Genomic DNA, 15850 nt, shown 5'->3' with positions numbered 1-15850 from the left:
TGAAGCGTGAAATACATATGTATATGCATTTATATGTGACGCCGCCCGGAGGGAGAGGGGCTGAGGAGGGGGTATAGTACAATACCTTACATCTATTTTGTAGGTGAGGTAAATACGACTTCGTTTAACACACAAAAAAGTAGCTCTTCTCATTTTGGCGCTAACAGGAAATAAACAAACGTAAGCCAAGGGATAAAAACAATTAACCTGCAATACAGATTGTTATTGTTGGTTTGATTTTCTAACGGCACCTTCAACATATTAATGTGGTACATCAAGCTGAGAAAATGATAACTAAATGTTACCCGTGGATGCAATCAGGCAGCCGATCCATGTTGAAGGAAGAAATTAGGCCCGATTTTGAGTGACTGCTAGATCACGGAGCCTGATTATATTAAAGGCATGGTGATCGTATCTGCTACTAAATGTGATAAATGAAATGTAAGTTTTAGTCTAACCGTAATCAACGTCCACCCTTACAGTAGTTTACTACAATCTCTATTATTAAATATGGAGACATTCAAACTAGCTCAGCCTCACCAAGTAAATTGAGAGTATTCAAAAGGCGGAATGGAACCTGGTCTTTCTATATCGCCTAAACAACATTCAAAATCAATCGGCCAGAAACATGAGCTGGATAATTTCAAGCTGTAATTAACTTAAACTGCAACATATTACGGATAAATATTCAACAGCCCAGGTGTTACAGTATGACTAAGTAACTGTGAAGAAAACAGAGCAAGCAATACTTTTCTGGACATGTTTCTCAACGGAGCTGAATATTTTACAAAATTTAAGTTTGAATTTAGTTAATAAAGTAATACGGTTTCAGCGAAGAGAGAAAAAGCATATCAAAGTTTGAAAATTCACTATTGTGTTTTTATGGTTTCACTCTTGGATCATCTTTCTGGCCTTAAGAATAATTTTCTCAAAGAGGTCAAAACACTCCATCGGTAGTTTAAAATAATCATTAATGTAAATTTGTTGAATATAATTGTCATTCTTGGTATCCGCCCAACTACCTATACATATGAATTGGCTATGGACGAAATTGTCCTGAAGCGGGACCGTTGTGCTGTCCTTAATCAAACTACAATACCGAATGAAGAAAACATGTCAACATTCCCAGCCGGCCAGTGCGACTTAGATTCAAACGAATGAATTCATGTCAAACTTCTGAGCTTCCTAGTGTGCGTCGGTGTTAAAAGAAAGAACAAACCATTGTATGGTATTGTACTCAGGCTCTCATTTCCCTTTCGTCCTGCCAAGGAATAACGAACAAAGCATCGTAAACATTGGATCAATAACGTCATGCTACTAGATGAGGGTGAGAATCAAGCAAGCAAAAGAAACAGCACGTGGAGAAATGCGGCTAGTTAATTAGAAACTCAGAGCAGTGCAGTTATCATATCAATACCGCTTGGATTACATCGCAGTATTGAATTTGCTTTGGATATCTTATGTCGAACTACTTTTAAGGTAGGTTCACTTTCACACAAGACAGTCTAGACTTAAGCATTTCACTTTTTGTCACATGATTCATTTTGTTTTATACCATTCGTTGCTTTAATTGCCTATTTTTTGGCTTGTATGTTCATCTTGAATTTAAGATTTAACACAAAATTGAGTACATATGTTGCACATTTCCTAAATAATAAGTAATGATTCGTGTATATATAAAAACTTACACTTTAGTAATGACAATTTCATTTTACCCAACAACAAAAATGCAAACTATGAGACTGTATTTTTGAATTTGAAACATATTAGGATACAAAGAGCACAACACGTAAAAATTCTTTACCAGATTTTCATTAAATATATAATTAAAGATCACAAATCATTTTAACGGCCTTTGCATTTTCTTCATAGATGACACAGAGTTTACAGCTTTAAGAATATTAGAAAATTATAAGTAAACATGTACAAATTAAACACTAATCTATCACTTAAACAAAACGCTTTAAAATTATTTATTTCAATTATACAGACTGAATTCAAATGATGGCCTGTTTTTAGTATTTTTCCAACTCTGATTAGCTTGGTCCAGTAAAGGGATATAATATTCAAAGGTCACCCAGACGTCGTTTACACCTAAGTCCTATTTTTTATAATTTCAACAAATTGGTCAACGTTCTTTAGGTGTATCAGACGTGGTTCCCCAACATCTGGTATCATTAGTCAACTGAGCAAACATATGTCAATGAAAACAACAATTAAAAAGCAACAAATACAGTGTACTCAGCATATTTAAGGCTATTTGCTTGGCTCGATATTTACCCATGTCACCTTATGAGATAATAAACTACACTAAGACTGGTATCAATCGTAACAAATCTCATCTCAGTTGTGTAAAATCTTATGGCAAATCTTCCATACTCTTTCGTTCAGTTTAACATTTGTGATGCAATTAGGTTCAATGGTTTCCTAATTGTATCCTCACTGGAACTAAAGATCTATTTTACACCAGATTCAATTGTCAATCAAGAAACTTAAAATGGCAACGAAGAACGGATTTCCTCCGTTATATATGTTGACAACGGAGTGGTGTTTGTAGGGTTATAAAGATATGGCCTTTGCATCCGATAATTTAACTCTCGTATATTCTCGTCTATTTGACGATCAAGGAGGTATCGATGTATAATATCTATAAAAAAAAATTGCTTTGAAACACTACATACTGATTTTAAGCTTAATATTGTCGGGGAGAGCGAATTACAAGTGAGCGAGCCTGTGAGTCCCATGTCCTCGGGAGGACCACGATAGTCAACGTACACTAAAAATTAATATTTACACACACGCACACACACATTTGGTATTAAGAAAATAGTGCTGTACAATTACGTTTCCCAGCATTTAAGAAAACGCAACTATTTTTGGACAAAAAAATAAAAAATTTAATAGGAATAGTGTGGTGTACTACCGATATACGTAATGTTGCGTCATGCTGGATGTAGTGAGACATCGTACTTTACTGCAACAAAATATATGGTCATCTCACCTCTATTCGCGTGGGTTTAGTAAAGTCCATCATCTTATATAAGATATCCACGGCTTAATAAGGTGACAACCTGCTTAGCTCACATAATTCGTTAATGTAAAATGCCAGTAAAAGCTGAAAATGTCCTCTCCGGTATGAAATAAGATTTCTGAATTTTTCTTTCAGAGGAACTGCAATCCTTAAAAAGAAACAGTAATTTCGACAAAAGCCCTCTGCAAGGCTAGAATCAAAAGTATTATAATTTTCAGCCCTTACAAATAAGCCACTAACTCAATTTTTATTCAAGAGTAAACTAAGACATTTACGTTCTAGCACTGCTTAAACCATTTTCAGACATCACACGAGTTCAAGCTTATTTTTTAAGAAGGCATTTCACAGCTTTTGTTTGAGAGATTTTTATTTTAAAAAATCGTTCGGCTTAGCGCGCCATAAAGCATTTCTGGGATCTCGTTGATTTATTTCCTTGTCAACTTTCATTTCACACTTAATCTGTTTTAGCTTTCTAATTGTTTTTCACGTCTAATTCTCATATTAAAGTGTAGTACCCACGGAGACATACTTACAAGAATGAATTTTGGAGGAGGATTCCGTGCCTTAGGGGCGCATAAAACTAATTATTTTCTGCCGAGCTGAGAGTTGAACAAAATTTATTATTCCTTTCCAACTTCTATTTCCTGTCTTCTTTATTTCTTAATTCTATTTTTTTTTTTTTTTTTTTTTTTTTTTTTTTTTTTGCCAAGCACTTAAAAGATGCCGGACAGACCTGAACTAAATGGATTGTAAAAGATCAAAAAGAGTCTGAAAGAACTGCTCAGTTTCATAGTACATTTGCACATAATTGGTTTTCACGGGTAACTTCAACTTTCAGGCACGATAGAACGGTTTAAACCAACGCCTAACTGAAGGCCATTTCCTACTTAAAGATCAATAATTTGCAAAGTTTACGCCTACTTTAAGCTCTCCAAAGAAGGAATGGAGTCTTAAGATTTAATGCAACGAAAAAGGATGAAAGGCTATAATCACCCATGAAATGTTATACTCGAACTAGAAGGTTCGCAGATAGATTAATCGAAACTGCTATCTCAGCGAATTTCCTCCCATTAACTGAGTTACATGTTTTTTGTTCTGACGCAGTGCATGTTAGAGTTTAACATTGGAAAAAGCATTCAGCTATTTATTAGTGTTTCTTGGATCAGAAGTTCTGCTATGAACTAGAATTTAATTTAAAACTCAAAACTATCATACACAGAGAAAGGTTTTACACATGACATAAACAAATGCACAGGGGCCCCGAGTGGGCGAGTGGTCTAAAGCGCTCTCCGTTACGAATCACTGCCATCTCACCTCTGTCTGCGTGGGTTCGAGTCTCGGATTCGGCTAATGTTGGTATGTGAGAAAGCTTGCCAGTAGCTTCTCGTGGGTCGGTGGTTCTTTCCGGTTTTTTTCCGGGTTCTTCCTCCACCATTAATACTGGCCGCCATGTATAGCCTATCGCGTGCTGAAAAATGGCGTTAAACCCTACAACAACAACAACAACAACAAATGTACATGGATCAATGAAGCGAAAACAACAAAAACTAAGTCCGGTAACAATTCATTTGAACTTTAACTAGCTAGTGTGTTCACAAGCGCCATGGACTCGAAGAGACAAGCGATGTCTTCTTACTTGACGCCAAGGTCAAGGAGGTTCAGTTCGCAAACTCTCAGTACAGAAGTGGTGACATTCTGGTAGTCAAATAAGCACTGTTTTCACTGGGGACAAATTACATATTGCAAATGGCGGTTTAGTAAAACGCCGTGTCGATGTTATTATTTATTCAAGATGTGTACTGACAACATGATTATTGAGATGGCCACTATGGTTGATATAGTAACGTTATGATTTCCACCATTTTTCTTCATGGCGTGTTACAAAGTGCTATATTGTTTTAGTAAAATATCCATTTCGATACAACCACAATTCAGAAGTAAGCAAAACAATATTTTGAAAATGGCCACAAAAGTCCACATAGGCAACTATACAGGTGTCATATTAGCAATAGTTCACATTTTAACTACATATGAAAAAAATATTTTCGTTAAAATATTATGTAAATACGATTTACGTATGAGTAACGACAACACGATTTTCATCACAACTGCTGTAGCGACCAGATTGGGGGAGGGGGTAATTTCCGAGTCATTTTCATCCGGCACCAATTATATATGATAAGAAGCCTTGTGCCGAAAATGCCATGTCAATATCACCATCTGTTCATGAGTAGTGGTGATAACAAGATTTTAAATATTGCCGCTATAACGGCAAAAGCTGACCAACCGTTAACGAGGAGGTAATAATACCACGCTGAAAGTCAGTTCGGTACCAAATTTAATTAGGACCATCTACATGTCATAAGACGTAGTTTAGTGAATAGTATAAGCATCCGTACAAGATAAAAAGCAATTTTCAAGATGGCTAACAAGGCAACCATGCTGGATGTCATGTCACCCCCATTCCATTTAGAAGCATTGATATATCACATGGGGATTTAAAAACCCATTTCAATGCGAACGTCTTTTTAGAAGAAAAAAAAGAAGAAAAGAAAACGATACACTTTTCAAGAACACCGCCGTAAAGGCCAAGTTGAGAGCCAATTTGCCACCGTTGTCATCTAGGACCATCTATAGCTTATTCCTTGCATGAGAAAGATGGATCCTTTGGAAGTAATACCGAACGTCATATCGCTATCATTTTCATTCAGGACCATATATATTGTAATAAATTTGGAGTATGCGCATTTGGTTATAGCGCCCCGTTTTAAGCAACTCTTAGATTTGTGTGATCAATTGTCTGATTATTGGAATTCGGGGCAATAGAAATATTCCTTTGCCCGAAATAACTGGCCAATTGCTGGGAACAAACGTCACGAAGTAAAGTGTTAGTGAGTTTCCATGATACCATGGTTCACAAATTGTGAAGAAAATTTCTGGTTTGCCGCGGTGGGATATTTGAATAGTTCTGTCATAGTGTTGCAAGTGATTTGGTTTTATTATGTTTAGAGCAGACTATTCGTTCGCAATTTGGAAAGAAAGACGTGTCCTATAAAATTAAACAATAAATAAATATTAATGATGCAGCACTTTTAAAATTTTCATTTTGTTTTTGCGGCATTTAGATGCGAAAGTAATTATATTTATTTGCTCTTAAGAAATATGTTATACTGAGTACACATGTCCAATCAAGACTGAATATTTTATCTAGAATCTGATACACAATCATACAGAAAGATTGTTATTAGAGGGCGCAGAAAGAGTCAGTCATAAGCGGCGTATTAAATGCTCGACACGTGGTAAATGGAGCTGGGAGAGATGACTGCTTTTTTCCCCCCAAAAACTAAGTTCTAACGAACAGAAATGATCAGAAAAGTTGGCCATGAAATCCAATGCATACCACGTCCATGAATTCGGCTGTATAATCCAAAATTAACCGAGAAGAACCGCTAAAGAAGAATGCGTGTTTTGACAAAACATCACCCACACCCACCCCGCTCTATTGTGTTAAGTTAGTAAGCTTTATTCTGAATTTACTGGAACCCCATAACAGATTTGGCAATAGTAATAACAACAATAACACTAACGTGGTTTCAACATTTATTTGCACCTGACTGGAAACATTATTTGAAGTTGAGACTTATAGGTAGAGATTATTCCAGGGATTATAATATGGCTCGCCTGGTTACTAAAATAAATATTGGGGAGGGGTGGAATTTTAATGGTGCATATTGCGCTGTAATGGGTACCTTGGTACCACTGTTTGCAAAGGGCCAATCGTGTCGCCATAAAATGTATAGCCTGGAAGCATTGAGAGAAAAAAAAAACTCCGAAAAGGACATCGAGAATCAGTCCCTTGAAATTGTACTGGGCGACAGCGCCCATTTAAAACACAAATGCACGCGCTCGCTGTGCAATCCCTAAATAATTCAGGTACGTGACTATCTGAGAAAAGGCAAAATACTGATCTAATTCGAAAAACATACAAAAAATCCGTTTCGCTGCAATATTTTGGGACTGATTTAATAAAAACACAATTTACAGCAAGGCGTTCAGTATGGAAACATGAAAATTTGATATCAGGCTGTGTAAATAGTGTGATTCTAGTGAATTACTTATGTGATGACAGATGTACAATATTTTATGTTCTTATGGAAAAGTTATATAGACTGATCGTGTGCATTGTCGTTCTGGACATTTTTAGAAGTTGTTTGCTGCTTGGAAAGCAGAGTTTGGTAAATTAGATCTATCTGTTTGATTTGTTGTTGTTGTTGTTCTAGGGTTTAACGCCATTTTTTCAGCACAAGATAAGGCATGGCGGCCAGTATAACTGGTGGAGGAAGAACCCTGGAAAACCCAGGGAAGAACCACCGACCCACGAGAAGCTACTGGCAGGCTTTCCCATGTACCCACGCTAGCCGAGTCTTGGACTCGAACCGACGCAGACAGAGGTGAGATGGCAGTGATCCGGAACGGTGAGCGCTTTAGACCACGCGGCCCCCTGTTTGATTTGTGCTGTGAGTGAAGCAGACCTAAATCGAGAAGGGAAGGTGACGGTGTTATGTATGATAGTTTGGAGGTTGGTGGACTGTTGTTTTTCTGTCCCTGTAGAGTTGGTACTTTTGGTGAACCGCTGATTGACGGCAGCGTAAGGTCTAGCGATGGTATGTGGATGACAATGTGTGTCGCGCCAGTTGGGCGTTGATGTCATGGGTGACTTGTTTTTGAGGTTCGTAAGAGACGTGTTATTCTCTGAAGAACGCATTCTCTAACCTCGTTGTACACAGGAAGGGTCTAGTGTTATCTTGTCATTGATGTGCTAGCGACGTGCCAGTTGGAAACGGCTTCATACAGTGTATTTTAAAAATTGTTCGCTACCATCTTGACAATCATAACGGTCCTGTGTGGTTTCCATCATGTTCAGTTTGATTGGTCTGCTTGGATGGAGTAGTGTCCATTTGGGAGGTTCCGAATGACAATGCATAGCCCTTAAAAGTTAATTAGCAACATGAAGTAATAGTACTGCACACCACAGTACAGTTGAATCGTTTATGTGATGGTGTTCCAAGCTTTTGCTTTTGGGAGTAGGTTTTCTTATGGCTGTGTTCCGGACTGTATCATTGGTCAGTTAGCAGTGAGATAGTTGTAAGTAGATCGGATCGGCTGACACAGACTGCGTCGAAAAATATATTATGCGCAAGTGAGCTATGATATATTGGAAGACATGTTCCTGGTGGAAACGCAAACTCCAGACCAGATTTTTTTGTTTTTTGGGCGGGGGAGAAGGGGGTAAACAGGAATGGTCCTGTGTTACATTTGTTGTTAGCGACCTATGTGTTGAGAAGTCTTTACTGCAGCGAATTCCAAGGATTGTTGTGAGAGGGTTTGAACCCGAATAACTTGTTGGAACATTTTCATGTTGAATTCAGCTTGGTTAATTTGTATTTATTGTTGACATTTAGGTTACTTGTAAGCAATTAGTGATTCAGAAAAAAGTTTAGTTGCGGATGTTGAGTGACGGGCAAACAAAAACAAGTCCATTGATTTTGAGTTTTGTCGTAAAATCATGTTTGGGAATCATTAATCGGGTTGGTGGTTGATTTTCGGCAAAGTCATCAATTTTGATTAAACCAAAGAAGTGTGACGTTTGTGTCACTCGAGGTCGAGTGATCTTTTTAAGGGCGGGATTAATGAAATAAATTTGGAGTATGCGTATTTCGTTATAACATCCCGTTTTAAGGAATTCTTTGATTTTTCAGATTACTTGTCTGATTATTGGAATTCGGTGCAATATAAATATTCCTTTGCCCGAAATAAACGGCCAATTACTAGAAGCAAACGTCACGGAGTAAAGTGTTAGTGAGTTTCCATGATGCTATAGTGCACTAGTAGTGAATTCAGGTCCAAAGCGAATGAGTGTCCATGATATAATAAAGTCCCTACTAAAATCTAGTGGTGTACATTGGTGGTGTGACTGCCGTGGCAGTATTTACGGTAGGGAACCGGTAAATTTACACAATGGAATCAATAAGAAGGGGCTCGACAAATACCGTTTATGTCGCCATGGTGGCAAAGGTGATGCAGATGTACTAGAGAAAAGTGCCTGAAAACCATAGTTTGACTGGCCTAAGGTGGCGTAGTTAATGTAGTTCCCTGTGCCAAGGGACGGTTGCGTAGTTTCTGCGGCGACATCTGCTGGCGGTGCGGAAACCTAACGAAGAGAAACGATGCAGATGTGCGGTTTGTAAGATCTGTGGTATTGCATTGATCAGAGTAAAATTTATGCATGGAATGGACACGTCGGGCTTTCTAATTTACAACTGAAATTGTATGGAAGTGTTTGGAAATCTGGGGTAAATTTATGACTTCTAGCAGGAATCGCGCCAGGGTAAAAAAAAAAAAAAAAAAAAAAAAAAAACTGGCATGGGCATTCTGGATGCTTAAGGTGCACTCATTTCATTTAGGATCAATGCGACCACAAGATGAAACTGTGTGCCAAATTTAATCGCTTTTTTTTGTAGTATAGGAAGAGCTTAGTGTTAGTGAGTTTCCATGATGCCATAGTTCAATAGTGGTGAATTCAGGTCCAAACCGTATGAATAACAAGCTTGTGAAATGTCATACAAAAGGCAATTACACAATCTCTGTTTTGTTGTTTGACTAACAGACCTAAAACCAAACAACAACATACATCTCGTATGAAATCAATATTGCAATCGAGATTTATTTATGCAAAGACTAGTTATTTCGGAAACATAAGATGAATAACCTTTATTTCTTCTTACAGAAATAAAACAATGCATCGATAAAAATGATTTTGGACGATAATTACGCACTAGCATGATAACTATATACTAGCTGTAATTGTTGACGATTATTTTATAATACTTCATCTCCACTTATATCAACAAATTTAGAATTATTTATGTTGCGATCGCGTAGGACGTGTCATTTTCTGGAAACCGATTACTCGTGACGCCATCATGTAGATAAACCTGGGATAAAATCATATATACGCAAGAATGTGTAGGTAGTAACCTGTAATTCATTAAGTCTGTCTTTTATTTTAAATGTCTGAGAAGTCACAGTCACATGAAAAACCAGTCCTCTACTGCATTAGGCAATATACTAACCATTTATTGTTTCCTCTGCATTATAAAATTTACAAACACACGACAACCAGAAATCAAATAAGACGCTAAAGGATCTACCACAAATTATTTATTTACTTATTTATGTACTTTTTTATTTATTTACTTTTTTATTTATTTCAAGTGGGATGGAGTGGATTTTGCCTAAAGATACTTTGTGTTCTTTTTTTCTACAAACCAGAGCAAGAATATCTTTGTCAAGCTATCATATTTTTTTAAATACCCGGCCCCGCTCCTAATATTTTTGAAAAATAAGGAACGTACCATGTTTCAACTAATCAAATTTATAAGTATAAAATTAAATCAATCCACGTGAGTGCGTGTGTGTGTGTGTGTGTGTGTGTGTGTGTGTGTGTGTGTGATTTGGATTTGTAACGTAGCTTTAACAATTTTAAGACATATCGCTACGATGTCTGCAGTGTCGCAGTTTATAGTGCTGTCTAGCACTGGGGCATCATGCCGCAGACATGTAGCATGATGTCTCCCATCCGGTCACATTATACTGAAACCAGGTCGATCAGTCCTAACACAAACCTCTTGATGCCGAGCCCCTAGCGAGGCAGCAATTAGTACCATTTTCAGAAGTCCTTGGTATAACTCGGCCGGGGTTCGAACTCGTGACTCCCGCGTCCGAAGCAGACACTCTAACCACTAGGCCACTTGAGCGGTCTAACTCTATCCAAATTTATCTTATTTTGCACAAAAAGAAACCAATCCGAAAATATGTTTTGCAAACATATTAGCCTAAAAAAGCAAAGACAGTTAAAATGTGTAAAGGAAGAATTCTAAACCCGCTACCGGCATCTATAGAGAAGGCTAAGTTGTTGTTGTTGTTCTTGGGTTTAACGCCATTTTTCAGCACAAGATAGGCTATACATGGCGGTCAGTATAACTGGTGGAGGAAGAAACGTGGAGAGCCCAGGGAAGAACCACCGACCCACGAGAAGCTACTGGCAGGCTTTCCCACGTACCCACGCTAGCCGAGCAATGGATTCGAACCCACGTAGACAGAGGTGAGATGGCAGTGATCCGGAATGATGAGCGCTTTAGACCACTCGGCCACTCGGGGCCCCTGAGAAGGCTAAGTACCAACATGGAACATATTCATCCTGTTACAATTATGCTGCTGAGGCATTATTATGAGTAACGTACATTTATCCGCAAATATGTAATCAGTTCTTCATTTTTACAAACAATTATCATTAATTGTGAAAAACGATTAGCTTTTCGAAATCACACAAAAAACTTTTTTAATTGACGTTTGATAAAAGTACAAATTCTTACAAAGAACGAGGTTAGTAATAACATATGAGACTGTGTAATGTGATCACAATGGTGTACTTGGTAATTTACATAATCTATTCAACGAACCTTTAAAAATTGAGCCTAATATGCATGTAAGCAATGTATCTATTACACACACCAACAATGTATCTATTATACACATCAACAATGTATATATTATACACACCAACGATTTATCTATTATACACACTAACAACATATTATACACACCAACAATGTACCTATTATACACACCAACAATATATCTAATATGCACGTAAACACGGTATCTAATATCTAAGTATAAGTGTGTGTGTGTGTGTGTGTGTGTGTGTGTGATATTTGGATTGATTTTTAATGCAGCTTTAACAATTTTCCAGTTATATCTCTACGATGTCTGCAGTGTGGCAGTTTATAGTTACGTGTAGCACTGGGGCATCATGCCGCAGACATGTAGCATCATGTCCCGCCCAGTCACGTTATCCCATGACCAGGCCGAACAGTCTTAACACTAACCTCTTAATGCTGAGCGACAAGCAAGGCAGCTGCAAGTACCATTTTTATAAGTTTTTGCTATGACTTGGCCGGGGTTCGAACCCGCGACCTCCCCCATCCCGAACGAATGTTCTAACTACTTAGGCCACCGGAACAGCCATTAAGAGAACTGGAGCAAGTGCTAAAATGATATTACAGATGAACGTTTGTGCAGAAGACTCTCTCTCTCCCTCTCTCTCTCTCTCTCTCTCTCTCTCTCTCTCTCTCTCTGTAAATCAACAATAATCTGCATTATTATATGCATTATTATATGCTCAGATTTTTCTCCGTTGCCATTATATTGTCAGAATCGTGCAGTATTTTTCCATAATTTTCACACTGCACGACGTGTGTATCTAAAAATAGTATAGTGTATTAGAAACAAACTAGTAAACATAAATTATAAGCTCAATGAGTACACGTATTAGCTTATGGTTTATTAGATTTGTTCGTGGATCAACTAAACATGCTCTTTCGTCCATTTGAAAGTAGATAAGCGATAAAGTTAACGATATCCAGTCCATCATAAGCAGAAAGCAGAATTCAGCTGGATCAACAGGAAAACACAATCTATCTGTTCCAGATCAACTGGAAACGCTTTTTCAATGCGCATTCATTCAAAATATGACTCTAAATTTCAATTTTAAGTATACCAGAACGAGAGTTATTTCTAAAACTAATGTCGCGCGATGCAGTTCAAAGGACTCTGGGCGGCGCTATGTACGCATTAATATTGTTATCGTGTATTGATGAATCTACAGTTGTGTATGTATCTTGGAATAAAGCCTAAATTCACTTACTTTATTTCTGGTAGTGTTGTTTATTATTAAGAATTAGGTAGGAAAAAGAAATGAATATATAATAAAAAGGTTATTGCATTTGTATGGGAAAATATGATGTCATAGGTTTTGGAGTGGGGGTTGGGGGAATAATATTACACTCTCAAGATTCGTATTTTCCCTTAAGCTTCACCGTACGTTATACATTTTTAACTGGTTATAACAGAACTTGTAAACTGGTCAGATTTAAGTGTTAATATTATGGAATTTAAGACAAATGAAAAGAGTCGTAGCCCATTTTCATAAACAATTTATCAGCTTTCATAAAAAATTAATTTACTAAGTCACTTTTGGTATATCTAGATTTTCATCAGCAAATTTAAGTGCGAGGATGTGATATATGATTGCGGCTGGAAGAAGTAAATCTCTCATCCTAATTTTGGATTTGTCAAATGTTTTTTTTTATTTTGTACATGCGATAGGGAACATCGCTCGGCCATTTCCTTACGTTCGTTAAATAGCAAGATCTTCAGGAATGCGCATCGTTTTGATCCTTGTAGTGAGAGGCGGGTTGCTAAAACAAACTATCTGGTTTTGAGAGAAATCCCAAAACTTAACATTAAACGGTAAACCTACACAATGTGACATGTAGATCAATGACGTTCTTTTGTGGTAAGGGTATGGTACTATCAGAGATGCATACTGATAGTTCATGATTCTAGCACGGACCGAGTTTAAGAAGAAGAAGAAAAAACAATAACTAAAAGACAACATTAACCTAAGTCAGTGAAACACATATTGTGGGTCACAGTGACCTACATTTGTAATGAATATACTGCTCAACATGATCCATTCACTCAACAAGTTTCATGAACGCTAGTAGCAAAATACAAATCTTAACCTAAACCAGTAAAACAAAATGAAGTCACAGTGATCTGCATCAAGATCCATTCCCACACCAAGTTTCATGAATGTGTGTGTGTGTGTGTGTGTGTGTGTGTATATATATATATATATATATATATATATATAATCTTACAGGGTAACAAGACCCACGTGCTCATGAGCTAAATACAAACCTTAACCCAAACTAGTAAAATATGCAATGTAGGTCGTAGTGACATCCTATTTTGGTAAGAGTACGTAAAACCTTAACCCAAACCAGTAAAATATACAATGTAGGGCATAGTGACATCCTATTTTGGTAAGTGTACGTAACCAAGAGATATATATTAGCATTACGTTTCATGATTCTAGGATCAAGAGAACTTGAGATATAGACTTAAAACACCAAATACAACCAATGTTATCGTGCAACAGCTTAACCTCTACTAATTGCATGTGAGCTGAAGAGTGTATTTGCTTTTGTTTGTTTATTCTAGAAGTAGTCAACATGCCTGGAAAGCACTGATAGCGTATTGTTCTCCGTAAAATTTTATTTTTAAAAACAATTATAAGTAGGGTGTTACAAAGAAGATCAAATAAAGAGCCGAGGCGGCTCGATTGTCAGTGTCGTGGGATCGCGACTGAAAAGGTGCGGGTTCGAATCCTACAACCTGAATCGTACAGAAAGCCTACCGTGTTATGTCCTGAGTCAATGCAGTTGACTCCTCAGTACTAAATAAACTTCATCCATTTTGTGATGGTGGACCCCATGATTTAAATACATACGAAGGACTGTGAAACTTTTTCAAACTCTGTTTATTACGAATTTGTTGGGGGCCCCGAGTGGCCGAGTGGTCTAAAGCGCTCACCGTTACGGATCACTGCCAACTCACCTCTGTCTGCGTGGGCTCGAGTCTAGGATTCGGCCAATGTGGGTATGCGAGAAAGCTTGCCAGTAGCTTCTCGTGGGTCGGTGGTTCTTCCCGGATTCTTCCTCCACCATTAATACTGACCGCCATGCATAGCCTATCGTGTGCTGAAAAATGGCGTTAAACCCAACAACAACAACAACGAATTTGTTTATTTTTCTATTTATTTATTTTTTTAATTTATTTTTTAAAACAAGTTTGTCTTTAAGTAGAAACGGTCGTCATATAAACGGCGAATGAGTTTCATTGGCACACACTTCAAAAGCCTTGATGTCAACATCTCAAGACACTCTTGGATCTAAATTAAACTGGAAAGAGGACACAATAACTACTTGCTGACTAACGTATAACAAACGCAAGGCTATAGTTTAAGCTCATTTAGCCTAACGGCCAGGTGAGTTAATGAACCATTCAAAGTGCTTTTAGCTATTAAATAACCAGTTACTGCTTCACTTACGATGCTTCATATAATATGCTTTTATATACACTTCCGCATCCTTATTTCAACGACGTACGTCACAATCAACTATTAGGCAACAATATCAGATACTTCAAACAAACCATTAGCAGGGACCAGTCAAATGCACATAACCTAAACCGCTTCTACGGGATCCACTACTCGGAACTTTTACATGTATTAAACTACCCATGATACACCGCATACCACTACAAGTTTGCATGCCACTCGGAACCTCTTCTCGCTTTAAACTGCCATTTTTACACGTCTGTTCGATACTCTGAACCTTCTCATGCCTTAAGTTTCTCTAAAATTATCAACTTTCTAAATTTACTTGTAACGACTAGATTGTGTCTGTAATCACTATATTAAACAAGAAATGATATAAGTAAAACAAGTTTGAAAGAAAACTGCGTTTCTCGATGACGGATGCGCTACTGCAAAAGGATCCGAAACCTTAAGTATTTGACACAATGGAATGATTGGGAAAAGTGACAAGTACCCTAGTCCCTAATGTTTTGCTAAAACTGTACATAATTTCTATTTTGCAATATTATCATCATTATTATTATTATCTCCTTCACAGCATGTAATTCGTATATTTTGTATTGTTCAATTTTGAATATAGCTGACTAGTGCAAAGGGAACCGTTCATTTAGAAGTAACTAACAACTCAATAACGACAATAATTTCATAGATGTCGTAAAGTTTTTTGGGACGTTTTCTATATGAAATAAAAATTATTTTCACTGCTGAATCAACAAATAACTACTGATGCAATACTATATTACCGATCTGCG

At 37.3% G+C, this 15850-nt stretch overlaps 2 protein-coding genes across 3 annotated transcripts in view; one reads left to right on the top strand and one right to left on the bottom strand.

The window, feature by feature from the left end:
• The window catches only part of LOC149776371 (UPF0415 protein C7orf25-like), a 117984-nt gene that overhangs the window by 37269 nt on the left and 64865 nt on the right, over positions 1–15850 (bottom strand). The gene's annotated exons all lie outside the window — the stretch shown is intronic.
• The window catches only part of LOC149776372 (uncharacterized), a 37316-nt gene continuing 21892 nt past the window's right edge, over positions 427–15850 (top strand). The window contains exon 1 of the mRNA XM_089940746.1: positions 427–1479. The gene's annotated coding sequence lies outside the window, so the exon portion shown is untranslated. The remainder of the gene's footprint in view (positions 1480–15850) is intronic.

This window comes from Sinohyriopsis cumingii, chromosome 18 (genome assembly GCF_028554795.1).
Source record: "Sinohyriopsis cumingii isolate HCF-2022 chromosome 18, ASM2855479v2, whole genome shotgun sequence".
Taxonomy (NCBI): Eukaryota; Metazoa; Mollusca; class Bivalvia; order Unionida; family Unionidae; genus Sinohyriopsis; species Sinohyriopsis cumingii.
The sequence above is the reverse complement of the archived record's forward strand: the minus strand, read 5'-3'. Positions and strand labels throughout refer to the sequence as shown.